Below are 18,730 nucleotides of genomic sequence, written 5' to 3'. Positions count from 1 at the left end.
TATTGCAATGTTGCTGTCATTTGTATTATACAATCCATCCTCACATCAAAATATTGCTGATTTACTTTGCGGCTATATGCTGATTTACTATGCGGCTATATAGATTTACATACATGACATAATAAAGTGCTAATATGATCAGTTTTGGCTGATGCTTTAAAATAATTTTATTATACAAGTCAGCCTGAGGTATCAAAACTACTAAAATTTTCATGCGAGACAATATTTTGAATAAAAAGAGGACATGCTGGCTATCTACATGTAGATTGATGGGGACAAAATTTTGTTGTCATTGTGTTGCAATGTTGCTGTCATTTAATTTGTATAATGCAATCCATTCTGACATCAAAATATTGTTGTTTACTATGCGGCTATATAGATTTACATAATAAAGTGCAAATATGGTCAGTTTTGGTTGATTCGTTTAAATAATTTTGTTATACGAGTCAGCCTGAGGTATCAAAACGACTGAAATTTTGTTGCGAGACAATATTTTGAATAAAAAGAGGACATGCTGGCTATCTAGATTGATGGGAACAAATTGTTGTTGTCATTGTATTGCAATGTTGCTGTCATTTGTATTATACAATCCATCCTGACATCAAAATATTGCTGATTTACTATGTGGCTATATAGATATACATAATAATGTGCAAATATGGTCAGTTTTTGTTGATGCGTTTAAATAATTTTGTTATACTAGTCAGCCTTAGGTATTAAAATTACTGAAATTTTGTAGCGAGACAATATTTTGAATAAAAAGAGGACATGCTGGCAATCTAAATTGATAGGGATAATTTTTGTTGTCATTGTGTTGCAATGTTGCTGTCATTTGTATTATACAATCCATTCTGACAATAAAATATAGCTGCTTTACTTTGTGGCTACGTATATAGATATACATAATATTAAAAGTGCAAATATGGTCAGTTTTGGTTGATGCCGTAAAATAATTTTGTTAAACAAGTCAGCCTGAGGTATCAAAACTACTGAAATTTTCTTAAGAGACAATATTTTGAATAAAAAGAGGACATGCTGGCTATCTAGATTGATGGGGACAAATTTTTGTTGTCATTGTGTTGCAATGTTGCTGTCATTTGTATTATGCAATCCATTCTGACAACAAAATATTGCTGATTTACTATGCGGCTATATAGATTTACATAATAAAATGCAAATATGGTCAGTTTTGGTTGATTTGTTTAAATAATTTTGTTATACGAGTCAGCCTGAGGTATCAAAACTACTGAAATTTTGTTGCGTGACAATATTTTGAATAAAAAGAGGACATGCTGGCTATCTAGATTGATGGGAATAAATTTTTGTTGTCATTGTATTGCAATGCTGCTGTCATTTTTATTAAACAATCCATTCTGAAATCAAAATATTGCTGATTTACTATGTGGCTATATAGATATACATAATAATGTGCAAATATGGTCAGTTTTTGTTGATGCTTTCAATAATTTTGTTATACTAGTCAGCCTTAGGTATCAAAATTACTGAAATTTTGTTGCGAGACAATATTTTGAATAAAAAGGGGACATGCTGGCTATCTAAATTGATGGGGATAATTTTTGATGTCATTGTGTTGCAATGTTGCTGTCATTTGTATTATACAATCCATTCTGACAATAAAATATAGCTGCTTTACTATGTGGCTATATAGATATACATAATATTAATAGTGCAAATATGGTCAGTTTTGGTTGATGCTGTAAAATAATTTTGTTATACAAGTCAGCCTGAGGTATCAAAACTACTGAAATTTTCTTACGAGACAATATTTTGAATAAAAAGAGGACATGCTGGCTATCTAGATTGATGGGGACAAATTTTTGTTGTCATTGTATTGCAATGTTGCTGTCATTTGTATTATACAATCCATCCTGACATCAAAATATTGCTGATTTACTATGCGGCTATATAGATATACATAATAATGTGCAAATATGGTCAGTTTTTGTTGATGCGTTTAAATAATTTTGTTATACTAGTCAGCCTTAGGTATCAAAATTACTGAAATTTTGTTGCGAGACAATATTTTGAATAAAAAGAGGACATGCTGGCAATCCTAATTGATGGGGATAATTTTTGTTGTCATTGTGTTGCAATGTTGCTGCCATTTGTATAATGCAACCCATTCTGACAATAAAATATAGCTGCTTTACTATGTGGCTATATAGATATACATAATATTAAAAGTGCAAATATGGTCAGTTTTGGTTGATGCTTTAAAATAATTTTGTTATACAAGTCAGCCTGAAGTATCAAAACTACTGAAATTTTCTTACGAGACAATATTTTGAATAAAAAGAGGACATGCTGGCTATCTAGATTGATGGGGACAAATTTTTGTTGCCATTGTATTGCAATGTTGCTGTCATTTGTATTATACAATCCATCCTGACATCAAAATATTGCTGATTTACTATGCGGCTATATAGATATACATAATAAAGTGCAAATATGGTCAGTTTTTGTTGATGCGTTTAAATAATTTTGTTATACTAGTCAGCCTTAGGTATCAAAATTACTGAAAAATTGTTGCGAGACCATATTTTAATTAAAAAGAGGACATGCTGGCTATCTAAATTGATGGGTATATTTTTTGTCGTCATTGTGTTGCAATGTTGCTGTCATTTGTATTATACAATCCATTCTGACATCAAAATATTGCTGATTTACTATGCGGCTATATAGATTTACATGATAAAGTGCAAATATGGTCAGTTTTGGTTGATGCGTTTAAAATAATTTTGTTATACGAGTCAGCCTGAGGTATCAAAACTACTGAAATTTTCTTGCGAGACAATATTTTGAATAAAAGAGGTCATGCTGGCTATCTAGATTGATCAGGACAAATTTTTGTTGTCATTGTATTGCACTGTTGCTGTCATTTGTGTTATACAATCCATCCTGACAACAAAATATTGCTGATTTACTATGTGGCTTTATAGATATACATAATAAAGTGCAAATATGGTCAGTTTTTGTTGATGCGTTAAAATAATTTTGTTATACGAGTCAACCTGAGGTATCAAAACTACTGAAATTTTGTTGCGAGACAATATATTGAATAAAATGAGGACATGCTGGCTATCTAGATTGATGGGGACAAATTTTTGTCATTGTACATGTTGTTTTGCAATGTTGCTGTCATTTGTATTATACAATCCACCCTGACATCAAAATATTGCTGATTTACTATGCGGCTATATAGATCTATATAATAAAGTGAAAATATTATGGTCAGTTTTGGTTGATGAGTTAAATAATTTTGTTATATGAGTCAGCCTGAGGTATCAAAATTACTGAAATTTTGTAGCGAGACAATATTTTTAATAAAAGGAGGGCAAAAATATTTCCAAATTTTTTAACCCTATATAAATTAACAGATTGACACACTCCCCATTGAGCATTCTCAATTTTATAATTATAAGTGCAAATATGGTCAGTTTTGGTTGATGCTTAAAATAATTTTGTTGTACATGTTGTACATGTACATGATGTACCAGTCATCCTGAAGTATTCATTTTTGGCATTGTTTGTCGATTTTATCTGAAAACCAAGTTTATAAGATTTACGATACATGTTAAAACCGATAATAATAGCATTGTAACCAATATCGTTTTTAATTTATAGATAGGCAGATCGCGGATAAATTTGCATTACAAGCAAAGTTTTATGCGTACTTTATTTACAAATACATGTATATATATTTAATCTGTATTGTTTATATAACCATCATAGGCATGACCACGGAGATTTTAATTTTATACATTAATTTACAATATTGTGATCAAAATTCGTTTTTTAAATCAAATAAATAATTTTGTAGTCGCACGCTTTCTTTGAAATTTAATTGCATTATGGGTAATTTCGGATCGTGTAGATAGAATGGGGAATGGTGTATGGTGTAATGTGTAAGGTGTATGGTGCAAAGGTGTAACGTGTATGGTGTAATGGCACAAGGTGTATGGTGTAATGGTGTATGGTGAATGGTGTAATGGTGTATGGTGTGAGTGGGAAGTTTACACCATCCAAGGACTGTATCTAAAGTTCTTCACAAGACTTATACATTCGGTCGTTAGTTTTCTCAGTTGAATTGTTTCGTATTTTTCATGTCGGGTCTTTTGTCGGGTCTTTTATGGTTGACGAAACGGTATGGATATTTTTTGTTGTTGAAGGCCATACGGTTGCCTACAATTGGTTAATTCACTTTTTTGAATTTTGGTGGATAGTTGTCTCAATGGTTATCATACCATATCTCCTTATTTTCATATAAGTACAGAAGTAATGACTAATTACATCTAAATGTGACGCTTCAGAAGCATATACATGTTTTTACAAATTTTAAGATCATCTGAAGCGTTATGTGACTTCTAAATTCGAATCAAGATTCATGTAGTCTGTAGATGTTCTTGTTTGTGACTCTTTTAATCTGGGAACTTTGTGTAGATCATAGGCATTATTCAACGAATCACTTTTTTCTGCCAATGAAGCTGACAGATTTAAGTGTTGTAGTGCATTTCAAATCGCCAGCAATTATGGTCTTAATAAAATAATTTCCTGAGAATGGATATCATGTAACTAGCATATAACATTTTGGAGAATTTGTTGTGGTAGACTTGATTCTACCCAGTGACCGTTGTAACACAAAAAATTGTGTGAAACGGTTAAGCCGGTTACTTTTCATGCACTTCTATTCATTGCACTGGTTGGAGTATCATACTGGTTTAACAAATTATTGTTGTAAATAGGTGAAATTTGCAAAATATCACAGTCTATAACTAATGAGCTGGTCTCCATGTCAAAGTAGACTCTAGACTCGATGTATTATCAATGTTAATACTGAATTGAGGAGATTATTGGAGCTGATGTTATTTCTATATCCAATACAGTCGTTGTTTGTATATTAATTGCAATGTGGTATGTCACTGCGTCCCGCATTTCTCCAACGGTCTATGCTTTCTTTTTTGTGAGATATAATAAAAATGTTAAATTGTTCTGGGATGCGGCACACATTACTCGACTTTCTAATCGCTCTTAAGAACAGAAATATTTGTTCATTCGAGCTTTATGTGCTTGCGAGTTATTAAGAAATTGTAATCCTTGTTGATCCACATGGTACCATTTGGTTTCTTTTTTGTCTTTAACATTTTTCATAAAAATAAATACCAATTCAGCTCTCAAACTTGTTTCTTTAAATGGATAGTAGGTCTATAATTGTTTGGATTTTCAGATATTTGCACCAGATATTAGGAAATATCGGCTATGAAGTTGGGTCGTTCTTTGTGAAACTGTATAGGATACATAAACACATTTTTGTAGGTGATCAATATCATCCCCAGAAAAGTAATTTTGTACTTCTCTCGAATTTTCTCTATTATGACACATATCACTAAATGTTTCTACTTCATGGTGTTTTTGCTGCGTATTCTCAGTATGTTTGTCCTGTCGTCATCCATGATGACGTTTGCTGCAGAACACCCTTTGTCTTCAATGTTCCGTACTAAACTGACCTTACCTTCTGGTTTCATGATTTTGGAGGTATTGTACCACTGAGTACAATGGTGTGGTGGTTGTTCTTTCCCTTTCCAATAGGAGCAAACTCTTCAAGTTGTTGACCAAGTCCGAATGAAGTAACTTCCAAGTAAGATGGCAAATCATACTCCCGACTACAGATTTTGAGTTTTGGTTTGTCCGCTTGCCCTCTTCTGCAACCCCATGTTGTACTTAACGGACACCGGTACATTGTATCCACTATTAGATACACTGAAATATAACTATTTCTCCAATTGTTGAATGCAATTATGATATAGACGCATGCAATCGTGGGTTGTTTTTTTTCTGATACCAGTTCGATATAGAACCCATACATTACTCATCTTTCATTATCTTAATATAACGTGTGAAACAAGAATCAAATAAGCAATTACCTATAGATGTATATTACCTTCGAGCTTTGACCTCGGTCAGTATTAACTGCTTTGCTGATAGAACAATACAACCCAATGAAGTGCAAATTAGTGTATTATCATTGACAAACAAAAAATATGTAGTTACCATGCGTCGTCATCTCATTTTATCATGGTAAACTCGTATTAAAAAAAAATATGACTTTATATATTTAATTGTAATTAACAATTTCATTTTTTAAGTGTCATCGCTCACCCAACCAGTGGGATTTCCAGTGAACGAAAACAAAAGAAAATTCACTCTTCTTATGATAGAGTCGAGAAAGTCAATAACAAAACAATACCGGTGACGATACTGATCAAAATTTATTCTAAATAATTATTGTACATTTTAAAGAAATTATTTATTAAAGTGTGTTATAAGAAATATTCATGCAAACACCCTATGTTCTATGTTCAGTATTTATCGAGATAACTGCTTAAGAAGCTTGTGAAAATGAAATTTGAAAACTGCCAATCTTTGCTGCATATTAATAAAACAAATTGGAAAAAATCATGTACATACAAAATCGAACGATCTTTCGGGTCACCAATGTTCCAAAAAGTCCTTAGCATGTTACAATTTTCCAAAGTATGCTTACTTTTTCACACCTAAGTTATCGAGCACACCGGTATGCTCTTGTCACATGTACATTGCTTTCGTGAATATAAACATTTAAAAGTCTGCCTATGCAGGTTAAAAAATAAAGATAACTATTTCTATAAAGTAGGTATATTTCTACCATTTTGTATACAGTTTTAAGAAAAGGTCGTCTCGTATTTTGTACAAGTATTTGCTGTCTTCTCGATCTATTCACATTCAATGTTTACATCGAGATAAGGTCTGTTTGATTTTGCTAAGTAAGTTAATTTCAAAAGTGCCAATCTTTGCTGCATATCTATCGATTCCTTTGGAATTTTTTCTCCGACTTTCTCTGATCTAGCTGTAAAAATGGGACAAACATTGAGAAGATCTAGATTTCCGTATTTACAGGGGAGGTAATATTTTGTCACTAGAATTCCCACTGCAACTATTCACAGAAAAATTGTTACTAGTATGTTGAAAAGTTATTACTCATTCCTCAAAATAATTTTGTAGAAAAATATTTAAAATATCCCTTACTCTTACCAAACTCACCATAGATATCAGGATTTATGAAATTAGGTTTTGCCTGCTAAAATCTTTATTACGAAATCGCTCGCTCTGTCTAACTTTTGTACAAATAGTCTAAAATGAAATATTCAATTTGGCGATTCCAAATATAACACTCAATTTCTTTTATCGATATAGTTATAACAAACTTGCGTTATTCAAAAATTAATCATTATATCAAAATGAAATGTTACATTCATGTTGACACGAGCTTCCACAAAAAAAATGCACAGGTAAATAAAAGAAAAACTGGATAGATTTTTTGTCATGGTCTTATTAGCATAAAAATGAATCATTTTAAATGAATGCTTCTTTGTAATTTTATTGTGGTGTAAACGTGTTGATCGTGCATACATTCAAGAATGAAGTGCGGAATACAAAATGTTCTTGGTCAACACTTTTACACCCCAATAAAATTACAAAAAAGAAGCTTTCATTTCTTAAATATTTTGTTATGTTCAATTCGTGTGTCGGTTAGCTTGCTCATCTTTTAATAAGTACTTTTTCATTTAGAAAAAGGCGTAATTTATGTTTTTAAATTATCTTTAGTTCGACACATAATGATATGAAAAATATTTCTTGTTCATTGATAAATGCAAGATTCGGAGATATTTTTCCGGTCTTTGGTTTACCACGGTCGGTGTTAGACAAAATGATTTGTAAAGTTGGAGTGACATTTGATCCGGCTTAGCCGTTTTGCTAGAAATATTACTTTTTAAAACTACCCGATGATGTAATTCTTTCCTTTACAGGTGTAGTTTTTAGTTATGTTGAAAAGTTTTACACAGTCAGGATTCTACTTCGTCAAAATTATCTCCTCATTACGCCACGTAGTTTTTATAATCTTAAAAATGGAAGCCGTTGTAGTGATGACGCGATGTCAATTAAGCTCTTGAAAACCGAAAAATTTATCCACATAGTATCATTACGATCCTTATATGCCAGTTCTATTTTAAAAGACAAATGTATCTACTAGCTATTGAGCATCATTTAATGTACTTTTATGTATTTTGTCAACTTAAAACTATTGTCTGATCGGTTGTCAGGGGAATTTTCCAAAGTTCAAAAATATTTAAAAAAATTCTATTTAAATATTTCATGGAAGGGCAGACTAAAATTGAGAATGGAAATGGGGAATATGTCAAAAAGACAACAACCCGACCAAAGACCAAATAACAGCGGAAGGCCACCAATGGATCTTCAACGCAGCGAGAAAATCCCGAACCCGGAGGTGGGCTTCAGCAACAGTATCGTAATTATATCCCTTCTTAAGAAGTCTGTTTAAAGGTTTGGTTAGATTTTGAGGTGAATACCGACATTTTTGTGCTTTGTAAAGAATATCACCATAAAAAATTGATGTGAAATACCTGAACGAATACGATGTCTGCATATCGAAAATGCTGGTGTAATATTTTTCAGTAACACACAGATTTCTTTCGTTAAAATCAAATACATTGTTGCATTCTCGAGCGAATCGAACAAGTATATAAACACCATAAGATGGTGACAAGGGAACGTCACCATCTAAAAATGGATAATTAACAATAGGAAATGAAAAATCATCTCTTTTATCATAAATGTTGGTGTTAAGCTTCTCGTTGAAGATATAGATATCAATATCTAGGAAAGGGCAGTGTTCATTGTTGGTATTAGCTTTATTTAAAGTCAGTTGGGCAGGATAAATTTCTTTAGTGTATACTGAAGTCGTCATGATTGAGAGCCAATATATCATCTAAATATCTAAAAGTGTTATTAAATATTTGAATAAGATGTTGTTTTGATGGGTCTTTGCTGATTTTAATCATAAATTGTAACTCATAACAATACAGAAACAGGTCCGCAATAAGTGGTGCACAGTTAGTCTCCATTGTAATTCCGATAACTTGACGATATACGGAATCTCCATAGCGAACAAAAATGTTATTAAGTAAAAAATCAAGGGCAGTTATAGAATCAAAGCAAGTCCAATTGACATAGTTCTTTGGTTTGTTGTTACAAAAAAATGACCTAAAAGAGTTTGAACATATATATTCGCCAGATGCCCATTAAATGAGGTGTGTGATTTTTCTCTTGATACGATTATGACGCAAAGTGGTATATAGGGTAGAAAAATCAAAACTTTGAACAGATTCGATATCGCCAACATAAGCATGTAATTTATCAAGTACTTCCAACGAATGTTTGACACTCCAAAAGTAATTAATTCCACTATTTTCAAAGGCCTTATTTGAACAATTTATTACCAGGTGTTTGATTGTACCAAGTGTACTAGTACATGTAAGTATAAAAGATAGTTTAGTAGTGGAACAATGTCTTGAAGACGAAATAAATTATTTTTTTAGGAGTTTTGTGCAGCTTCGGAAGCCAGTACATAGTTGGAACTTTCATTGCATTTGATTCAGCTTGTAAAGAGGTAGCTAAAAGTTTATAAAATTGAGAATGGAAATGGGAATCTGTCAAAGAGACAACAACCCGACCAAAGAGCAGATAACAGCCGGAGGCCACCAATGGGTCTTCAATGCAGCGAGAAAATCCGGCACCCGGAGGTTGGCCTCAGCCGGTCCCGAAATAAAAATGTGTACTAGTTCAGTGAAAATTGTTGTCATACTAAACTCCAAAATATATAATTTTATATGAACAAAATTTAAAAACATACAAGACTAACAGAGGCCAGAGGCTCCTGACCTGGGACAGGCGCAAAAATGCGGCGGGGTTAAACATGTCTTGTGAGATCTCAACCCTCCCCTATACCTCTATCCAATGTAGAATAAAGAAACGCACAGTAATACGCACAGAAAAACTCAGTTAAAAAGAATAGGTAACAAAAGAAACTAAGAAAAATGACAATGATACATAAATAAACAAAGGACTACTAGCAGTTATACTGACATGCCAGCTCCAGACCTCAATTAAACTGATTAAAAGATTATGTCTTCATCATATGAAAATCAAGCACAATCCCTCCCGTTAGGGGTCCAGTATCATACCATCATAAAATATATGAGAAGAACATAACCCGTATCATGCCAACAACTGGTTTTAGAATAAATGTGCTTATTTCCGATGCAACGACCCTATGAGTGAATCAATGTTAATACCAAATTATGTCATTCTTAATGACCTGACACCAGTATCGTAGCTATATCCCTTCTGAATAAGTCTGTTTAAAGGTTTGGTAAGCTTTTGAGGTGAATGCCGACATTTTTTGTGCTTTGTAAAGAAGATTACCATAAAAAATTGGATGTGAAATACCTGAACGAATAAGATGTCTGCATGTTGATTTATATTTACGAATGATATCTTTGTACCGATGATAAAATTAAGTAAATGTTTTGACTATTTTGTGAAACTGAACACCCTGGTGTAATAATTTTTCAGTTATACATAGATTTGTTACAGATGTCATTTTCCGAAAACGGAGTCAGTTGGAATGTTGGTGAATTGGTGATTTCCTTTTGCAGAACCTCAATGTAAAATTTACGTCAAACAATAATGGTATTATAAGCAGCCTTAACAGACGGGACAAAAACAAATTCCTTGGCGAGTTTTTTTAGCTTATGTTTGATACGAGATATAGGGCTATATTGGTTGTTGTTAGGAGTGAAATGTTCTTTAAAATGTTGTATACGTATATCAATTATGTTCATTACTGAATTAAATAAAAGAGTCCATTTATAGAAGTAAGTACGGAGTGAGTCGTGGATGATGTTACCACACTCATTCCAATTAATAATTGACGGGGGACGATATTTAGGTCCTTTACTGAGGAATGATTTCAACTCTCGGTCACGAACGATGTTAAGGTCTCCTGTATAACATGGGAACTAGGGCCGTAAATGTTTATCGAAATTACTACAATTTCATGACGTAGGTGTATTGTCACTGATATTTAGATAATTACACACTTCGCTGTAATTAAACACATACTTCCGGGTAGATTATTTGTAAACATAACAAATAAGAGGGAGTTCAGTATTATCAAAATAGCTAGGAATGATCATTTTAAATACCAGCAATATTTACAAAATCATAACCTTTGTTGACATATTGAATTTTAATAAAAAGTTTTTTGTGATCTTCAGGGCGATTAAATTTGGGAATTTAAGTTAAGAATAACAATATGCAATTATAATTTGGACGATTTCGTACTTAGGACTGCAATATGGGATTGTGTTGCAAGCCTCTAAAATTTGATGTAATTTATTATTGAGGTAAAGAACAGAGCGTGGTTAATAGATAATGTCTACCGTTGTTTTTTGAAATATAAATTTGGTCCTTAATATTTGTATTGTTGGTACGAATTTTTTTTTTTATTGCGATGTATTCTACGGCCATGAGAACGGTTTTTACGAACTGTTTTAGAAACTATATCCAAAATGTTAACATAATCGGTTCTTGATATATTACCAATTCCCATGCTATTATCATTAAGACCGAGAGGATAGACTGTCTGTAATTTTTTAATCCAATTCAATTCAATTATTTTCCGTGATCGTACAATCTTTGAATGAGATTCCCCAGATAGCTTATTAACTACTTCTAAAGGTTGTACTGTTATATGTTACTGAATATTTAATAGGATGATTGTGCTTCTTAATGTGTTGATAAATGATACTTTTGAATTTATGGGGTCTTTTAAAACGATAAAGATTCAAAATCTGAGGAAAATGTGCGACTATTAAACGTGGACCTTGCCGTATTGTTGGTGGAAAGACGGGGACATGTAAGTCATTTTTTTGGCAATGACACTTATAGATAGAAGGGTAACCACGATTTATATTATTAATAATGTTAGCGATTGTTGTATTTTTAGATAAGCGATTTTGAAGATTGAGACGTGTAGATACCCATTTGAACGAGTTAAGTATCTAGTTTTTTTTCCATTTCGAGGTTTCATTATTTGTTATTTGTTATCCGTATTTCCAATTAAAAGGAGCAAAGAATGGCGTCCAGAATATGAACCAGCACACATGAATAGAATAAAGTAAAAAAGATCAACCTGTTCGGCTAAAGACGTCAAACGCTATCCTTCATCAATTACCCGACAAAATACGTTAACAACAAAAACGAGGACAAAAAAACAAAAGACAGGGTATATCAGGATAGCGCCTGACGTCTGGCTAAATAGAAAATGGGGCTAAATAGTGAAATCTATGTTTAAAATAAATATTTCTAAAGAAATGAACATAGAGATATTCTCGCTCGGACACACACTCCATTATCTAGTATATTTATAGAGCATAAACCTGAAGCACAGGGAGCACTTAAAATTTTCAGAGGTTGAAGACTAATTAACCAAGATAAATAAACTCATCATAAATACCAGGATTGAAATTTTGTATTTGCGCCAAACGCGCTTTTCGTGTACAAACGACTTATCAGTGACGCCCGAATAAACAAAGTTACAAAGGTCAAGTAAAGTACGAAGTTGAAGAACATTGAGGATCAAAATTCCTAAAAGTTTTGCCAAATACAGATAAGGCTATATATTCCTGAGGTAGAAAAGCCTTAGTATTTCAAAAATGTAAAGTTTTGTAAACAGTTAATTTATAATGATAACACACACAAATTTTTTGAAATTATGCATTTTTAAGATCCACCAGAAAGTTTGTCCGCGAGTACTTTTAGTAAAATAAATGTTATTCTAACACGCCTACTCTGTTGTTATGACTCATTAGAAAGGTATTCCACGTGATCCATATATTTCATCTTTTAGGACTGTAAATTTTTAATGTTTTTGTATCAACCTACAACCTAAATATATAAAAAAAATAATAGAATCTGAAGCGAGATGATGTATCAATGTTTTTTTTCCTTTATACGTTTTCAAGACAGAATAGTCAGCCCAAACACGCCTGAACCTAAAAAGGTGTACTCGACTTTCTCTTTTCTATGAAATTATTGCCTATTTTGGGGATTTTTTCTCAAAAAACTGTCACCGGGGGCAGAGATGCAAATTGGTGCGTTAAGAAGATAAATCTGTTATCTTTCTTTGGATTTTTTTTTTCGGTGGAATTTATGCTTATGCACAAAAAAAAAAGATCCACCAGAATTTGCACGTACCACAATCGACTGTATTGTGAAAATTTGTCTATAATTTAAAAGTGTACAAATATCTCGAAGCAATTCAATAATCTAAAAAAGAAACACATACATCAAATGCATAAAATCCTAAATTAGGCACATTCATTAAACTTTTAAAGCTTATAGAAACAGATGTAAACAATTCAAATATACTAACTTCGCCTTGTTAACCTTCTCTAACAAAGAGCTTGATTTCTTTTGTTTAATTTTAACTGGGTTTCCGCCACATATTGAGGCCTAGGCGGACTAGTAGTTTAAGTAGGCCAACAACTTTCTCACTAGCTATAGCCTGGTAACACTCCAGGTTGTGCGTTCATTATCGCATGGGTAGGTACGCTCGACTTAATTGATTTGGATTATCAGATTTCTTACCGACGGCGGGTTGTTCTCTCAAGGCACTCAGGCTTCATCCACCAATAACAAACTGAGAGCCATGAAATAGTAAATAGTACTGCAAGTGGCGTTGAAAACCAATCAATCAATCGCAAACATATTTAACAATGCAAATTATGTATGTACCGGGTTCGAGTCACGTGTCTACTGTTTAACTTGTTTACTGTCTGTCATACTTGTTTTTCGTTCGTTGGTTTTATCGTTAGATGAATTGTTTTATATTTTGTCATTTCGGAGTCGTGTATAACTTACTACAAGGTATGCGGTTTGCTCATTATTGGAGGCCGTACAGAAACCTGTAGTTTGCTACAACCACAACATTAAATATCTGGCGAATAATTGTCTCATTGGCAGTCATACCACATCTTCTTTTGTTTATATATGTAAATCCAAAGTAAAGGGGAGACAACAAAACATGTACACGTTTAACCTCGTTAACAAATTTTGAATGTATTATTCAGAAAGGTTATTACTCCCTTGAATAAAGTTGACTGGTACATGTGGTACTGATTTGCGAACTCGTCCATGACATCTCTATAAAAAACCAATAAATAATATAAGTATTCAATAAAAATGTCGCGTTTATTTCTTACTAAGGGTTGTTTTTAACTAAAGGGAGTAGTATAATTTTCTAGCAACTATTGTTATCTTCACAGAAAGAATTATTTTGTCAAGCAAAAAATACATTACAATTCAAAATGAGACATACCGAGATTAAGGCGAATCGGATCTCAGGAACTCATATTATAATTACTCTGATTTAAATGAACAATAGTATTTTGACTAGTCTTGCGTGTAGACCTAAGAGATTACAGCTACATAATTTTAACTCAGATAGATAGTTGTCTCAGTGGCAATCATACAACGTCTCTTTATTTTTATTCTTATTTATTTATATTGTTGATATGATAAACTCTGCATGTACAGGTAAGTAGCTGTCTCATTTACACAATCGTCCTTTTTTTAATATAAGAATGTGTTACGAAAAACTAATATCACATATTTTCGCGGGGTGTTTATTTTCGCTTATTTTGGCGGATACACGAAAATCGCGAAAATAAATTCCGCGAAAATTAATGCATACGTTTGGTAGTTTCGAAGTTAACATGGTTCAAGGATTTCGTAAACGATCTATTTTTCCCTGTTGGCAGGTCAATAACGGTATATGTTAGTTTTGAACAAGATAAATGCCAAAGGGCATTGTACATAAATGTATTTTATGAAATGACTGTCAGGTGTGTATACCCTTATTAATAAGTGTCAATTAGAATAAGAGTGTAAGGTACTCTTATCAGGTAGTTACCCCATATTAATTAGTGTCAAACTATATAAGAGTTGTAAACACTCATTATAATTTTGTAACCTAATTAGTAAGTACATCAAAGGTCCGGTCAAATCTAATCAATCGTAAAATTTACAAGACGTTTGAATACCTGTAACAAATAATTATCTAAGTTAGCGGTATTCTAATGATTAACTGTATCAGAAACTAATCAACAAATAAGAGGTCATTTCGGTAAAAAAAAATAATCAATTAACCATAACAATACACACTTGTTTGTCAAGTTTTACAACTTTTCAACTGCAACAATATCAGTATCCACCTATATATTTAATTGGGATTTAAGAATCCACCTAAATAAAAACCGCCAAAATTTTTCGTATACTTTGTTGCCCCCAAATCGCGAAATTTTACACCCGCGAAAATAACCCGCTAATCGGTATAAGGGTATTTTTTTCATCTATAATGTTGATTGAAATACAAAAAAGACCGAAGCTAGTTTCCTTAATCTATAAATTTGATGATTGTTTTCTACAGTAATAATGACTCCTTATCATAGTATACAGTGTAACATATGATATTAGATGTAGATAACGCGCTCCTAGTGTACCTACATATTGAGCTGAAACCATTTATTTTATCTGAACAGTTCTATAAACTAAACAATAACTTGACTGTAGTTTTTGAGGATATTTGAATACTTTGTTTGCAGTCAATATGTATATGTTATAAGTCTATTTTAAGTAGCTGGTATTAACTTTCATAATGAAATACATACTCAATATTCCCAACATTATTAAGAAAAATCGAATTGACTGCAATAGAAATGTATGCTGTATAAAGAAAACTAACATTTTATATGAAGACTCTTCAGATAATGTTAATATCAAAATGGACGTTGCTGGTAAAAATTTCCTTGTTATTTTCTTAAATGTATTCAGGTTAAATACTGAGAAATTAATTACCCAAGAAAAAAACGGGTTAATAGTATCGCAAATCGGTGTAAGTATTCATGTAAACGTATAGCACACACTTGCAATATGTAATATGCACGAAGCTAGTCAAAACATCATAAATACAAAATTATCAGACCCCTAAGAAAGACAAAACAAAAATGGTACAAATAGAATAGAAAATGAAAATGGGGAATGTGTCAAAGGACCAACAACCCGACCAAAGAGCAGAAAACAGCACATGGCTTCCAATGTATCTTCAACGCCACGAAAAAATCCCGCACCCGGAGGCGGTCGTCAGCTAATTAAAGTTCTTTGTATTCACTTTAAAATATGTTGATGGTTTTGTGTCAATCAATTACCCACATTCCAATAAGTCCTTGCACCTCATATATCCGAGTGAATTTAAGATAAAGGATTCTACCGACTATAGAGTGGGTCTCATTGGGGTCTAAGCGTGACCCGGGATTGCCGATTTTTTGTAAGCGTGACACGTGAAAGTCAAATTATTGTGCCGTGAAAACGGGAAATAAAGTCTAGCGGGACACGGGAAATTACAAAAAAATGAGAATTGCTTACGTACATAGTGTAAGCGGGATACGGGAATCTGACAAAACAGTAAGCGGGATCCGGGATCAGAACCCCCCAATGAGACCCCCTATAGAAGGTCTGCACCATATCTACTTGATATTTACGTAGATTGGTGACTTCAAACTAGAATCTAAGACAAAGGTGATGATTTTAGCTTTACACTTGTCAAGTTCCCCTTTTTCAGAGAAACATACCCACTGTTTCATGCATCTTATGGCATTTACATGTCTAATTTGATACGTTACGATCGTGCTTGTTCATGCTATACGAACTTTACTGGCACAAAATCTGTTCCAACTGAGTTATGAGGAAGAACGACTGAAATCGATACATAAGTTTTACAGTGACCATCAAAAGTTAGTCGAGCGTTACGATAATACATATATGTGTGAGCCTCAATTACTTAAAAAATACTTTTTTGGTAGTCATAGATCTTTACATATCAGAATAGTTGTTTCATCTGTCACTTTTCCGATTGTGACATTTGCAGTAAGTTTTGATTCCCAAGGTGTGTAATGCATCCATAGCAATAGATGTTTATCCTGTAGGCGTACTTGGTATCGATCATTTTAGAATTTCCTAATTGTTTTCGTTACCTTGATTTATCTGCTGAAACATTAGTTATTTTTTGTATCATTTTGTAATTAATGCAATTGTGATATTGTATCACCATCCTGGTAGAATTTATACGATATAAACTTGAATGAACTATTAATGATAGATTAAATGACCGATATTTCATTAAAATCTATGTAAGGCAAACCCTGAGTCCGTAGTTAACAAGTTTTGAAATATACACATCGCAAGAAGAGACCAAAGGAATTAAATCGATTGGGTGTGTACTGATTGATATTTTAGCCATAGACACATAATTGTTTTATAAGTTGTTATAGGTTTTTTACTAGCTGCCAGTGGCTGTAAAAACTCGACGATCTGTATCTTTGTGTCTTTTCTGTTGTGACGGATGTATATAAATACACATTCATGTCCAGTCTGTATTGTTGTCAGATCTTTTTAGTTTTTTTTTATCTGATGAGTTAAGCCCTTTTCAAGTGATTGTTACAGTTTGTTCTTATACTGTTGTACTGTACTGTTACACAAATGTCCTGGGTTACGGTAGCGTTGGCGCCTTCAAACATGTTAGAAATAATCTTTTATCTTTTTAATTGAGGTCTGGAGTTTGCATGTCAGTAAATGCTAGTCCTTTGTTAATTTATGTATCATTGTCATTTTGCTTAGTTTCTTTTGAAACCTATTCTGAAGTCGGACTCGGACTTCTTTGGAACTTAGTTTTACTGTGCGTATTGCTGTGTGTTTGTTTATTCTACATTGGCTAGAAGTATAGGGGAGGGTTGAGATCTCACAAAATATGTTTTACCCCGCCCCATGTTTGCGTCTGTCCTACGCCAGGAGCCTCTGAACTTTGTTAATCTTGTATTTATTTATTTTTTTAGTTTTTGTTCATTTATATGTTTTGGAGTTACGTGTGACGTCCATTTTCACTGAACTAGTACACATTTTGTTTAGGAATCAGATGAAACACGCCTCAGAGTGGGGGATTTTCACGCTTTGTTGTTGACCGCTTGGTGGCCTTCGGCTGTGTTCTGCCTTTTGGTCGGGTTGGTGCCTCTTTGACACATTCCCCATTTCCATTCTCATTTTATCCCCGCCATATTCTTCAAGGGCTTGTTCCAAGTTAGAATGCAGTTCAGTGGTTGTTGTTGGTTCATGTCGTTCTTATTTGTTTTTTTCGAAAATTGTATTTTATTATAAATTAGGCACTTATTTTGTATATCTTTTTCTTGAACTCGATTTTAAGCTAAAATAATTTGCCAAGATCTAAGTCTGTGTTGGCAATACTTTTAAGTAATGCTAAAGACACAATTGTACATTGCAGAAGCTACCTAAAAAAGTTACATCGTGTAACTGACAGATTGGACTTCCTTTAGAGTTAATTGCAAGACTTATCAATTGACCGTTAGTTTTCTTAATTGAACTATTTTCAGGTCGGGGCTTTTTATAGCCGACTTTACGGTACGGATTTTTCTCATTGTTGAGGGCCACATGGTTGTATACAACCACTTCATTTGAACTTTCTCATAAAGTTGTCTCATTGACAATCATACCAGGTCTTTTTTTTTTAAATCATTGACATTATAGGAAAATAAACAACAGGAAACGAAAAACGTTTCCTTTGACGTTAAAACTTGTATGTAGTTTCCAATGTAAAACGGTTATAACTAATTGGCAAAAATTGGTACATTATATATGTCGGGATTTAATTACAGTCTGGGAGTGTACATCACTTTATAAG

The sequence above is a fragment of the Mytilus californianus genome, unplaced genomic scaffold (genome assembly GCF_021869535.1).
Source record: "Mytilus californianus isolate M0D057914Y unplaced genomic scaffold, xbMytCali1.0.p SCAF_12, whole genome shotgun sequence".
Classification (NCBI taxonomy): domain Eukaryota; kingdom Metazoa; phylum Mollusca; class Bivalvia; order Mytilida; family Mytilidae; genus Mytilus; species Mytilus californianus.
This window is presented reverse-complemented; position numbering follows the sequence as displayed.